At 47.8% G+C, this 13,462-nt stretch overlaps 1 protein-coding gene and 1 non-coding gene across 2 annotated transcripts in view; one reads left to right on the top strand and one right to left on the bottom strand.

The window, feature by feature from the left end:
• POLG (DNA polymerase gamma, catalytic subunit) overlaps nt 1-11,613 on the bottom strand; it is a 91,886-nt gene extending 80,273 nt beyond the window's left edge. Inside the window, exons 1-2 of the mRNA XM_040342413.1 lie at nt 11,554-11,613; nt 4,530-4,595 (exon numbers count right to left, since the gene is read on the bottom strand). The gene's annotated coding sequence lies outside the window, so the exon portion shown is untranslated. The remainder of the gene's footprint in view (nt 1-4,529; nt 4,596-11,553) is intronic.
• On the top strand, nt 4,710-4,782 carry TRNAR-UCG. The gene has a single exon. It is a non-coding gene; the product is annotated as a tRNA-Arg (tRNA).
• Nucleotides 11,614-13,462: the final 1,849 nt, after the last annotated feature.

The following is a 13,462-nucleotide window of genomic DNA, read 5'->3' as shown; positions in this document are numbered from 1 at the left end:
GTTTGCATGTGTAGCGCTATACAAGTCATTCATTCATATCAGTTCTTCCATTTGATTCATTTCCTCGACTTTTTTAAGCCAAAGTCCTATTGATGGGGGTTGCCTTTGCTTCCAGATGCCAGGTATACATGCTTAGCCGCATTCAAGAGATGGCATACTATCCTTTCTTTATATTTCTTAACTGGCATTTTTGTTTAATGTAATACAAAGAAGACTGGGTCATCAGGTATCTCTTCTTCCCAGAACTGCTGACTAGTTCTCCGAACCTCCCACCAAAAATGTTTGATTCTAGGGCATAACCAAAAAATATGCAATAGTGTCCCAGATTCCTCACAACATCTCCAGCAGGTATCAGTAACCTCTGGAAAGAATCTGTGAAGAAGAGCCGGGGTTCAGTACCATTGGGAAACAATTTTATAGTTTGTTTTCTGTATCTTCATACACATTGAAGTATCGGTCGACCGATATATCGGCCGATTTTTGGCACTTTTGAATTAATCGGCATTGGCCAATTGTTTAACAGCAAAAAAAAAAAAAAGCCGATTTACTTCAGCACTACTTGCAAATAGCTTCTGTATCATAGAAGTCAATGCGAGCGACTTGTCTCTGGGCAGCCTGCCAAGTGTGAGAAAAGATACCCTGGCCCAGATTCAGGTAGCAATTGCGCTATATTTGTGGAGGCACAGGGCAACGATTTTGCCCTGTGCCCACGCAAATATTTTGCGCTGCCCTCGATTCACGGAGCAGTAGCTTCGTAAATTGCGAGGGCGCGCCGGCAAAATTGCCCGGCGTAAGCGCGCGCAATGTAAATGATCCCGCCGGGGGCGGGAATCATTTAAATTAGGCGCGCTCCCGCGCCGAGCGTACAGCGCATGCTCCGTCGGGAAACTTTCCCGACGTGCATTGCGGCAAATGACGTCGCAAGGACGTCATTTGCTTCAAAGTGAACGTGAATGGCGTCCAGCGCCATTCACGATTCACTTACGCAAATGACGTAAAATTCGAACATCGCGACGCGGGAACGCCGGGTATCCTTTAGCATTGGCTGCCCCTGCTTTTAGCATGGGCAGCCTTACGCTAAAGACGCCCGCGCAACATTGTGAATCGGCGTAAGTATGCAATTTGCATACTATATGCTGACCACAATGGGAGCGCCCCCTATCGGTCAACGCAAGAATGCAGCCTAAAATCTGCGTGGCATAAGAGCCTTATGCCACACAGATTTTAGGCTGCAGTCGGCGTAACGAGTTCTCTGAATCAGGAGAACTCGTTACGCCGGCGCAAGTCATCAATTGCGCTGCGTAACTATGGTTACGCAGGCGCGATTGCTACCTGAATCTGGGCCAATGTTTCTACTTATCAATGAACTGAACTTGTGTAGAAGTTCTCAGTTTAACCATTTAAAGACTAATAGCCGGATTCAGGTAGAGCGGCGCTTCTTTAGTTCGGCGTAGTGCATCCCATTTGCACTACGCCGACATAACATAGTGAGGCAAGTACTGTATTCACAAAGCACTTTCTCCCTAAGTTACGTCGGCGTAGCGTAAATGGGCCGGCGTAAGCCCGCGTAATTCAAAGTAGGCTGGTAGTGGGCGTGTTGTATGGTAATGAATCGTGACCCCACGTAAATGACGCACCTAACGAACGGCGCATGCGCCGTCCGTGGACGTATCCAGTGCGCATGCTCAAAATCACGTTGCAAATGGTCAATGCTTTCGACGTGAACGTAACCTGCGCCCAGTCCCATTCACGTACGACTTACGCAAACGGCGTAAACTACGTGAAATTCGACGGCTGTTCTGACGTCCATACTTAACATTGGCTGCGCCATCTTTTAGGTGGTTTATCTTTACGCCTGAAAAACACCTTACGTAAACGTCGTATCTTACTGCGACGGGCGTACGTACATTCGTGAATAGGCGTATCTAGCTCATTTACATATTCTCGGCGTAAATCCACGTACACGCCCCTAGCGGCCAGCGTAAATATGCAGCTAAGATACGACGGCGTAGGAGACTTACGCCGGTCGTATCTTAGCAACAGTTAAGCGTATCTCAGTTTGAGAATACGCTTAAAGATACGACGGTGCGGATTCGGACTTACGACGGCATATCTACCGTTACGCCGTCGTAAGTATACCTGAATCCGGCTATAAATCTTTTCTGACACTTGTTGCTTACAAGTAAAAATCCTGTATTTTATGCTAGAAAATCACTTAGAACCCCCAAACATTATATATATATATTTTTTTTTAGCAGAGACCCTAGGGAATAAAATAGCGGTTGTTGCAATATTTTATGTCACACGGTATTTGCGCAGCGGTCTTTCAAATACAATTTTTTGGGAAAAAATACACTTTAATGAATTAAATGAAAAACTTAACAGTAAAGTTAGCCCGGTTTTTTTTTCGTCCAAAAGTTTTGATTACCTGTTTTTGTGCCCGCTTCCTGATTCCCTTAGCGAAGATGACCGGGGCAGCACCCGAGAGCCGAGGGAGAGATCGGCTTCGGGTGCCGACATCGAGGGCGCCCAGGACAGGTAAGTGTCCATATATTAAAAGTCAGCAGCTGCAGTATTTGTAGCTGCTGACTTTAAATTTTTTTTTTTTCGGTGGAACTCCGCTGCTTTTACACTGGAGCGGACAGGCGTTGACGGTAAAACGCCGATAGTTTTAGCGGCGCTTTACCATCATTTTAGCGGCGCTATTCGGCTGCTAGCGGAGTGCTTATAACCTAGCTAGCGGCCGATGAAGAGGTTAAATGCGCCCGTGTAGCACCGCTGCCGAAGCGCTTTGCAGGCGCTTCGGTAGCAGTGCCCATTCATTTCAATGGGCAGGAGTGGTGGAGGAGCGGTATACACCGCTCCAAAGATGCTGCTGGCAGGACTTTTTTTTTTTTTTTTTTTAACGTCCTGCCAGTGCACCACCTCAGTGTGACAGCACTCGGCCGTTCACACTGAGACTGCAGGGGAGCCATTTTGCACTTTACAGGTGCTATTTTTAGCCCAAAAGAGCCTTAAAAACACCCCAGTGTGAAAGGGGTCCAACTGTAATGCCGCGTACACACGGTCGTTTTTTGTCTTGTAAAAAAACGACGTTTTCAAACTTCATTCTAAAAAACGACGTTGCCTACACACCATCGTTTTTTCAAAATGCTCTAGCAAAGCGCGGTTACGTTCAGCACGTACGGCGGCACTCTGTTCCATTCAAGCTCACGTCATAACTTGCTTCTGAGCATGCGCGGGTTTTAAACGTCGTTTTAGCCCACACACGATAATTTTTTATGACACAAAAAACAACGTTTTGAAAAAAGGTCAAAAAAATTTAAGCATGTTCGAAAAAAAAATTTGCCGTTTTTCAGAAGACATAAAACAACGTTTTCCCCCACACACGGTCATTGTGTGGGGGAAAAGACATAAATGACATTTTTAAAAATGACGTTTTTTTTCATCACAAAAAACGACCGTCTGTACGCGGCATTAGATTTTATGAGATGAAGGGGAATTTTTGTTTTTAAATCGGCTTAACATATCGGTTTGCATAGAGCAGTGTGAACTGCCTGCAATTTGTATGCGATGCAGGAACCCATACTGGATTCGCACCACACCATCTTTATCGCCTGATTGGATAGATGTTTAGCAGTGAAGCCATTGGCTCCCGCTGTGGTCAATCACATCCAATGACATGGGCGAATCCTGCTGTCTGTGTGAATAGACGCAGCATCAGGACACGGGAGAGCGCTTCTCCGACGGGGCACTCAAGAAGAGATGGAGCCACGAGCACCGCTGAGGGACCCCAGAAGAGGAGGATTGGGGCCACTCTGTACAAAACCAACTGCACAGAGGAGGCAAGTATGACATGTTTGTTATTTTAAAAAAAAAATAAAAAAAAAAAAAAACTAGGGTTTAGTAACCCTTTAAAAGAAGCGCGGTTATAGACTCAGAGCCGGTTCACACAGGGGCGACTCAGCCGCCTGACAAGTCGCGCTCTGCTCTGTTCAATGGAACTGTTCTAATAGGAGCGACTCAAGTCACTCCGACTTAAAAAAAGGTTCTTGTACAACTTTGGGGGCGACTTGCATTGCCTTCAATACAGAAGTCATTTTGCAATTCGCCTCTGAAGTCGCCCCCTGTGTGAACTGGGTCTCACCGGAAACATTATTATTAGGTACACCCTGCTAGTACTGGGTTGGATATATAATATAAAATAAATAAATGTAATATACATGATAAACTATTTTATAACATAAATAATACATATAATATAAATACATAGGATATAAAATAAATAAAACTAAATATCTACTATTAGAGTTTGAGTAAGTGAGTGAGTGAGAAACTTGTAAAGCGCAACATATGCGAACTAAATCGTTTGGTGTAAAGATGGATTCTATTGGGTCTATAATGCTAAACAAGGGTAAAAAGATTTCATATACAAACCCCCCCCAGACTTGCAGTGTGATGTGTACACCCCCCCTTCGTGTCTATATCATCACGCACCTCCCCCCACGTGTTTCCTCACTCAGACTGACCTCCTGCAGTAAGAGAATACGTCCCGCAATCCTCCTCCATTCACTTCTGTTAGCAACTAGTCTGGCCTGTAAGGAGTAAAAGGAAATAGAGTGACGACTCACACAGTGTTGATTAGTGACGCCTAGAGGCAGGAACAATACATGTTATGTGGAGAGGGTACAGAGCTCTATGTGTACAGCGGCCGCGTGGCCTAATGGATAAGGCGTCTGACTTCGGATCAGAAGATTGCAGGTTCGAGTCCTGCCGCGGTCGATTTTTTTTGTTTTTTTCTCCATATTTAGTGGTTTTAGCTTTTTTTCTAAAATTAGATAAGGACTATAAAACAGTAACCGTTTAATTTTTTGTGTTTATCTGTTTAGATATTCCTATAATGACTACATTGTAAAGCGCTGCACAAACTGTTGGCTCTATATAAATCCTGTATTATAACAGTTACAAAATTCCTGATTTTATTATATGTATTTTCTTTTTATTTTGTGCTCTTTTGCCATGGTGGCTGAGTTTGAAAAGTGATCTGCACTGAGTCGCTTATTAGATTGCACTTTAGGTTACATACACATTTGCTCATTCTGGAAACGCACAGAGAAACACGCAGGAAATGTGTGTGTGGCAAGGTCTTTTACCTCTTTTGGTCCGATGAGGACCTCCAGACATCCTTCTGTATGTAGTGGGTTATGAGGCATAGATAGGGTTGCCCCCTTTTCTTCAAGTCTAACCCAAACACCTTGGCCCAGATTCTCGAAAGAGATACGACGGCACATCTCCAGATACGCCGTTGTATTTCTGCCTAGCGCCGTCGTATCTATGCGACTGATTCTTAGAATCAGTTATGCATAGAATGTCCCTTAGATCCGACAGGCGCAAGTCTCTTACGCCGTCGGATCTTAACTGCAATTTTTTTTTTGCCCGCTAGGTGACGCTTCCGTCGATTTCCCCGTCGAGTATGCAAATTAGCTAGATACGCGAATTCCCGAACGTACGCGCGGCCGACGCAGTAAAGTTACGACGTTTACGTTAGGCTTTTCCCGGCGTAAAGTTGCCCCTGGGTCTATGAGGCGCAGTCAATGTTAAGTATGGGCAGCGTTCCCGCGTCGAAAATTTACGTCGTTTGCGTAAGTCGTCCGTGAATGGTGCTGGACGTAGTTTACGTCCACGTCAAAACCAATGACGTCCTTGAGACGTCATTTAGAGCAATGCACGCCGGGATATTTTAGGGACGGCGCATGTGCAGTTCGTTCGGCGCGGGGACATGCTACATTTAAATGAAACACGCCCCTACCCGCCAAATTTGAATTCCGCCGGGTGTTTTACGCTACGCCGCCGCAACTTTACAGGCAAGTGCTTTGTGAATAAAGCACTTGCCTGAAAAACTTGCGGCAGCGTAACGTAAATCAGATACGTTACGCCCGCCCAAATTTACGCCCATCTACATGAATCTGCCCCCTTAGCGGCACACAGCATTTTTTTTTTTCATTGCATAAACTATACATATATTTTGCAATTAAATAGAATTTCTAATCAAACAAAGTTAATCACAAGAGTCCCCCTTTACATCAGAGTCCACAGAGTTTCCCTTTTACATCTGAGTTTCATTACACTGTAAGGGGGGGGGGGGGTTTAGATTTCGGGAAATGCACGTTACCTCTAAGTTCGTTGTCCAGGGGAGGAAGTCTGTAGTAATTGGAATGTCCACAAAAGATGTAAAACCTTCAACTGTAGGCTTTATTTTCACTGCGTAAAACTTGCAAGGGAAGTAGAGAGTATAGAGAGAAGGGGAAGGTTCAGGTACGCAGTACAGAATGCACAACAGTATTCAAGGTTCCAATATTCGCCACTCAATCCTGAATGGGTATTGGTCACCCGGATAGACCCCTCTCACATGGCCTAGCACCCGGAGCAAAGCACGGACAGTATAGAGACAGTCTCTGTCACAGACCGTTTGAGAACACAGAATGGATATTCAGGAATCCTCTGCCACAGGATTTTAAAGTCCCGAACTTCCTGCCTTACAGCCTGGACAGTGAGGCTGCATTCATGGGCACAGTGAGGCTGCATTCATGGACAATCATGGGCACAGTGAGGCTGCATTCACTGGTGCAGTGAAGCTGCATTCACTGGTGCAGTGAGGCTGCATTGATCTCTTGTATCATGTCTGCAGTCTCTGACCATCTCCTGCATCATGTCTGCATTCTCTGACCAGATCCTGCATCATGTCTGCATTCTCTGACCATATCTTGTACCATGTCTAAGAATCAGTCGCAGAGATACGACGGCCCAGATTAGGACTTACGACGGCGTACATGGCGTTGTGCCGTTGTAAGCCCTTTGAGAATCTGGGCCATTGTTTATAAACTGGGATGGATGGTGAGCTCACTCACCCCTTGGCAGTTAGCACCTCTCATTCAGATGTATCTGAGACTGCTGGACTTCCAATTTCCAGCCCCCACTTTCCTTTTCTGAGTCACGTACCTGAGATTGGAGTGTGGGCAAACACAGAGGGGTAGAGGCGGGAGGAAGAGGAGTAGATCAAGCCCTTTCCCATCTGTTTAGAGGGGGGATTGTTCGTGCTGACTTATTAATGTGTCCGGGTTTCAGGTGGTCTGAAACCCGGACGCTTGATTCCAAACCCGAACTGTCCTGTTTCTTTTGACAGCCCTTTTTATATATTTTGGGGGAAAGAGGGTTAGGGCCAGGTAGGGTTGCCACCTTTTCGTCAAGCCAAACCCGAACACTTCAGCAGCGCACACCATTTAAAAAAAAAAAAAAATTGTAGTACATTCAATGTATTACTTCTGTACAAAGCAAAGCACAGAAATGTTGTGATTAAATAACATTTCTAATCATATGGAGTTAATTACAGGAGTTCCCCTTTACATCAGAGTCAACATAGTCCCCCTTCTACATCTAAATCCAGAGTTTCCCTTTATATCTGAATCTGCAGGAGAGGTGTGTGGAGGGTATAATGGGGGCAGTATGTACAGGAGAGGAGTACAAAGGGGGTGATGGGGGCAGTATGTACAGGAGATGAGTGTGGTGGGTATAATGGGGCAGTGCATACAGGAGAGGGGTGTGGAGGGTATGATGGGGGCAGTATGTACAGGAGAGGAGTACAGAGGGGGTGATGGGGGCAGTATGTACAGGAGATGATTGTGGTGGGTATAATGGGGCAGTGCATACAGGAGAGGGGTGCGGAGGGTATGATGGGGCAGTATGTACAGGAGAGGAGTGCGGAGTGTATGATGGGGGCAGTATGTTCAGGAGAGGAGTGCGAAGGGGATGATGGGGGCAGTATGTACATTAAATGAGTGTGGAGGGTAAGACAGTGAGCAGTATGTACAGGAGAGGAGTGCGGAGGGGATGATGGGGACAGTATGCACATGAGAGGAGTGCTGAGGGGATGATGGGGCAGTATGTACAGGAGAGGACTGTGGAGTGTATGATGGGGGCAGTATGTACAGGAGAGGACTGCGGAGTGTATGATGGGGGCAGTATGTACAGGAGAGGAGTGCGGAGTGTATGATGGGGGCAGTATGTACAGGAGAGGAGTGCGGAGGGGATGATGAGGGCAGTATGTACAGGAGAGGAGTGCGGAGGGGATGATGAGGGCAGTATGTACAGGAGAGGAGTGTGGAGGGGATGATGAGGGCAGTATGTACAGGAGAGGAGTGCGGAGGGGATGATGAGGGCAGTATGTACAGGAGAGGAGTGCGGAGGGGATGATGGGGGCAGTATGTACAGGAGATGAGTGTGGTGGGTATAATGGGGCAGTGCATACAGAGAGGGGTGCGGAGGGTATGATGGGGGCAGTATGTACAGGAAAAAAGTGCGGAGTGTATGATGGGGGCAGTATGTACAGGAGAGGAGTGCGGAGTGTATGATGAGTGAGTGAGTGAAGAACTTATATAGCGCAGCACATGCGAACTAAATCGCCTCTGGGCGATGGGGGCAGTATGTACAGGAGAGGAGTGCGGAGTGTATGATGGGGGCAGTATGTACAGGAGAGGACTGTGGAGGGAATGATGGGGGCAGTATGTACAGGAGAGGACTGTGGAGGGTATGATGAGGGCAGTATGTACAGGAGAGGACTGTGGAGGGTATGATGAGGGCAGTATGTACAGGAGAGGAGTGAGGAGGGTATGATGGGGGCGGTATGTACAGGAGAGGAGTGAGGAGGGGATGATGGGGGCGGTATGTACAGGAGAGGAGTGCGGAGGGGATGAGGGGGGCAGAATGTACAGGAGAGGAGAGGAGTGCGGAGGGGATGATGGGCGCAGTATGCTCAGGAGAGGAGTGCTGAGGGGATGATGAGGGTATTGTGTACAGGAGAGGAGTGCGGAGGGGATGATGGGGGCAGTATGCACAGGAGAGGAGTGCGGAGGGGATGATGAGGGCAGTATGTACAGGAGAGGAGTGCGGAGGGGATGATGGGGGCAGTATGCACAGGAGAGGAGTGCGGAGGGGATGATGAGGGAAGTGTGTACAGGGGAGGAGTGCGAAGGGGATGATGGGGGCAGTATGTACAGGAGAGGAGTGCGGAGGGGATGATGGGGGCAGTATGGGGAAGGATTTCTTGCAGTGTCTATGGGGTTTCCAGGGAGCGATGTTGGGAAGAGAAGGAAATGTAAGTGACCATGGAATGATGTCCCTCAGCTGGGGCGGGGGGGGTTAGGAAGCAGCTCGGAGTGATGTCTGTATGAAGTGGTCTGGGGGGTGATGTAAGCTGGGGGGAGTTGGGGGGCTGAGAAGTGGTCAGATAGCGAGGTCTATAATCAAAAAAAGCTCATCCACTACTATATACAACAATACTGCTCAATGAAAAAACAATCTGGTATAAGAAGCACACACACACACACACACACATACACATATATATATATATATATATATATACACACACACACTGTCATACCCCCCAACCGTCCCGGATTCCGCGGGATCCTCCCGCAATTTAAAGTGTGTCTCGGGGTCCCGCGGACTAGACTAGAGTCACGGAAAACAGGGCCCCCGGGCGCGACATTTGGTGGGGCGACATTCCGTGCCTCCATGTTTGTTTCCGTTTCCCGCCGCCATGTTTGAGTCCGGTGCCCTGTGATTGGGCGTATGGTGGTCATGTGCGGCTGGCCTGTGAGCGATCGTCTAGAAGTCCCGCCTCCGCACATGACCGCTACACGCCCAATCACAGTACAACGGTACAGTGCAGTCTAGGGTTGTCCCGATACCACTTTTTTAGGACCGAGTACAAGTACCGATACTTTTTTTTATGTACTCGCCGATACCGAATACCGATACTTTTTTTAAATGTGTCCCCAAATGCAGCCATGTCCCCCCACAAATGCAGCCATGTCCCCTCCACAAATGCAGCCATGTCCCCCCCACAAATGCAGCCATGTCCCCCCACATAAATGCAGCCATGTCCCCCCACATAAATGCAGCCATGTCCCCCATACCTAATGATGATGCCGCCGCGTTAATCACCGTGCGGCGAACATTACAGGCAGCTTTCGTTTGAATAGCTGTTTTCCCTGCCACGCCGTGTAAAGGACACTCCCCCTTGCTCGGGATTGGACAGATCCGTCCAAGGCGGAGTGTCTATACACGGCGCGGCGGGCAAAACAGCTATTCAAACTAAAGGTGCCTGTAATGTTCGCCGCACGGTGATTAACACGGCAGCGGCGGATTTGCGATATACGGCGGCAGGGGGTCAAGTATTCTATTTAGGCATCGGGGGTATTTGCGGGAGTACAAGTACTCCTGCAAATACTCGGTATCGGTCCTGATACCGATACTGGTATCGGTATCGCCCTAGTGCAGTCATACATCATGGAGCGGGCTGCAACAGGTGGATGGAGCAGACGGGGAGTCGGGACAGAGCGGTATTTGCACAGGTAAGAGAACCCCCCCCCTGCTGAACAACTTTGATCCGGCCCCCCCCCCCAACAACTTTAACTTTGATCCCCGGCCCCGTCCCCCACCCCGCTCAACAAGATGTCCCGCGCTGGATTGAAATGTTGGGAGGTATGCACTGTAAGCTCCTAGCACTCTGTATACCTGGATGATGTGAAGGTAATGGATGACCATTCATATAACACTGTGTTATCCAGGCTCTGAGTCACTCTGTACAAACCACACATACCCACACACAGGGTTACATGTAGGGTCGAAACAACTAATCGATTATGAAAATTGTAATCGATTAATTTCATAATCGATTAATCGGCCAGTAACATAATAGGGTTAAAAAAACTAAAATTAGCCCTTTATAGTACAAAAAAGCAAATCACTACTGTAAATATTACTTTCACTGTCCCACAGTAAAAAAATTAACCCCTTACAATAGCGATTATTTGCTCTTTTTGTACTTATTTTTGTTTTTTTAACCCCCATTATGTTACTAAACATCTCAGGCCGGGGTCACTCCTCTGTGTTTTGGTGCTTTTTGCAGAAACACACTCCAGTTCATTTACATGTTTTCCTATGGGACACGTTCACATCCATGATTTTTTTCAGCTGCTGCGTATTTGGAAAGGGCAAAGACTTTTTAACGCAAAACGGTGCGATTTTGTTTTTCTTGGTTCAATATACTTCAATGGAGAAGCTGCAGAAAAGCATGTAATGTGTTTTTGCGGCAATTTGTGTTTTGTAATCTGCCCAACAACAAATTGGCCCAAAAAAATGTAAAAATTAATTTTTTTTTTTTAAGGCTATTATCTGATTAATCGAAACAATAATCGGGCAACTAATCGATTATTATTATGCAGCCCTATTTACATGAATGGTAAGAAATGACTTCACATTATTATCTGGACAGAGGATTTGGGATGTTTGTACAAACAAGTGTTCAGGCTTGGGAGATAGACTGTCAGCTGTGATCAGACTGTAGACTCCCCACCCCCCACACTCACTTACTATCTCCTCCGATTCTAATGTCACCTTAACCCTTCACTGCATCAGTAAAACAAATCCTCCTGAAAGTTTACAGCTTTCCATCCATGGAGACTTGTCACCAAAAATACCTCAGCTCACCTCTCCCTGCATGCAGTGTGAGCAGCAGCCAGCCCGACAATCGTCACAGTGAGCTCCGCCTCCCGAGTCTCTCATCACACCCTCTGGTGATTGGAGTGGGGGGGGGGGGTTCAGTCAGATCAGAGAGACTAGAGGGGGGGGGGACAGAAAGGAGCTTTGGATCCTCAATACACACCCCACAGGCACAGACAGTGTACATAGAAGAAGAAATGCCTCTTCTGCTGTCTCCACAGTGGCAGGTGTTTTATTGTCCCCCCCCCCTGCCCAATGGTCTATCCCTGGTCTGCGCTGAGTAATGTGCCTGGTGCTCAAAATAAACATCAATTGCAGCCTCACTGTACCCATCAATTGTTGCCACTGTGCCATCACACGCAGCCACTGTGCCATCAATTGTCACCATTGTGCCATCAATTGTCACCATTGTGCCATCAAACGCAGCCATTGTGCCCATCAATTGTCACCACTGTGCCATCACACGCAGTCACTGTGCCATCAATTGTCACCACTGTGCCATCAAACGCAGCCACTGTGCCATCAATTGTTGCCACTGTGCCATCAATTTTCACCACTGTGCCATCAATTGTTGCCACTGTGCCATCAATTGTTGCCACTGTGCCATCACACGCAGCCACTGTGCCATCACACGCAGCCACTGTGCCATCAAATGCAGCCACTGTGCCATCACACGCAGCCACTGTGCCATCAATTGTCGCCACTGTGCCATAAAACGCAGCCATTGTGCCCATCAATTGTGACCACTGTGCCATCACACGCAGCCACTGTGCCATGAATTGTCACCACTGTGCCATCACACGCAGCCACTGTGCCATGAATTGTCACCACTGTGCCATCACACGCAGCCACTGTGCCATCAATTGTCGCCACTGTGCCATCAAACGCAGCCACTGTGCCATCAATTGTTGCCACTGTGCCATCAATTGTTGCCACTGTGCTATCACACGCAGCCACTGTGCCATCACACGCAGCCACTGTGCCATCAATTGTAGCCACTGTGCCATCAAATGCAGCCACTGTGCCATCACACGCAGCCACTGTGCCATCAATTGTTGCCACTGTGCCATCAAACGCAGCCATTGTGCCCATCAATTGTCACCACTGTGCCATCACACGCAGCCACTGTGCCATCAATTGTCACCACTGTGCCATCACACGCAGCCACTGTGCCATCAATTGTCGCCACTGTGCCATCAAACGCAGCCACTGTGCCATCAATTGTTGCCACTGTGCCATCAATTGTCACCACTGTGCCATCAATTGTCACCACTGTGCCATCAATTGTTGCCACTGTGCTATCACACGCAGCCACTGTGCCATCACACGCAGCCACTGTGCCATCAATTGTAGCCACTGTGCCATCAAATGCAGCCACTGTGCCATCACACGCAGCCACTGTGCCATCAATTGTTGCCACTGTGTCATCACACGCAGTCACTGTGCCATCAATTGTCACCATTGTGCCATCAATTGTCACCATTGTGCCATCAAACGCAGCCATTGTGCCCATCAATTGTCACCACTGTGCCATCACACGCAGTCACTGTGCCATCAATTGTCACCACTGTGCCATCAAACGCAGCCACTGTGCCATCAATTGTCACCATTGTGCCATCAATTGTCACCATTGTGCCATCAAACGCAGCCATTGTGCCCATCAATTGTCACCACTGTGCCATCACACGCAGTCACTGTGCCATCAATTGTCACCACTGTGCCATCAAACGCAGCCACTGTGCCATCAATTGTTGCCACTGTGCCATCAATTGTCACCACTGTGCCATCAATTGTTGCCACTGTGCCATCAATTGTTGCCACTGTGCCATCACACGCAGCCACTGTGCCATCACACGCAGCCACTGTGCCATCAAATGCAGCCACTGTGCCATCACAC

This window comes from Rana temporaria, chromosome 3 (genome assembly GCF_905171775.1).
Source record: "Rana temporaria chromosome 3, aRanTem1.1, whole genome shotgun sequence".
NCBI lineage: Eukaryota > Metazoa > Chordata > Amphibia > Anura > Ranidae > Rana > Rana temporaria.
Note: the sequence above shows the minus strand (reverse complement) of the source record. Positions and strands in the feature narration are given on the sequence as shown.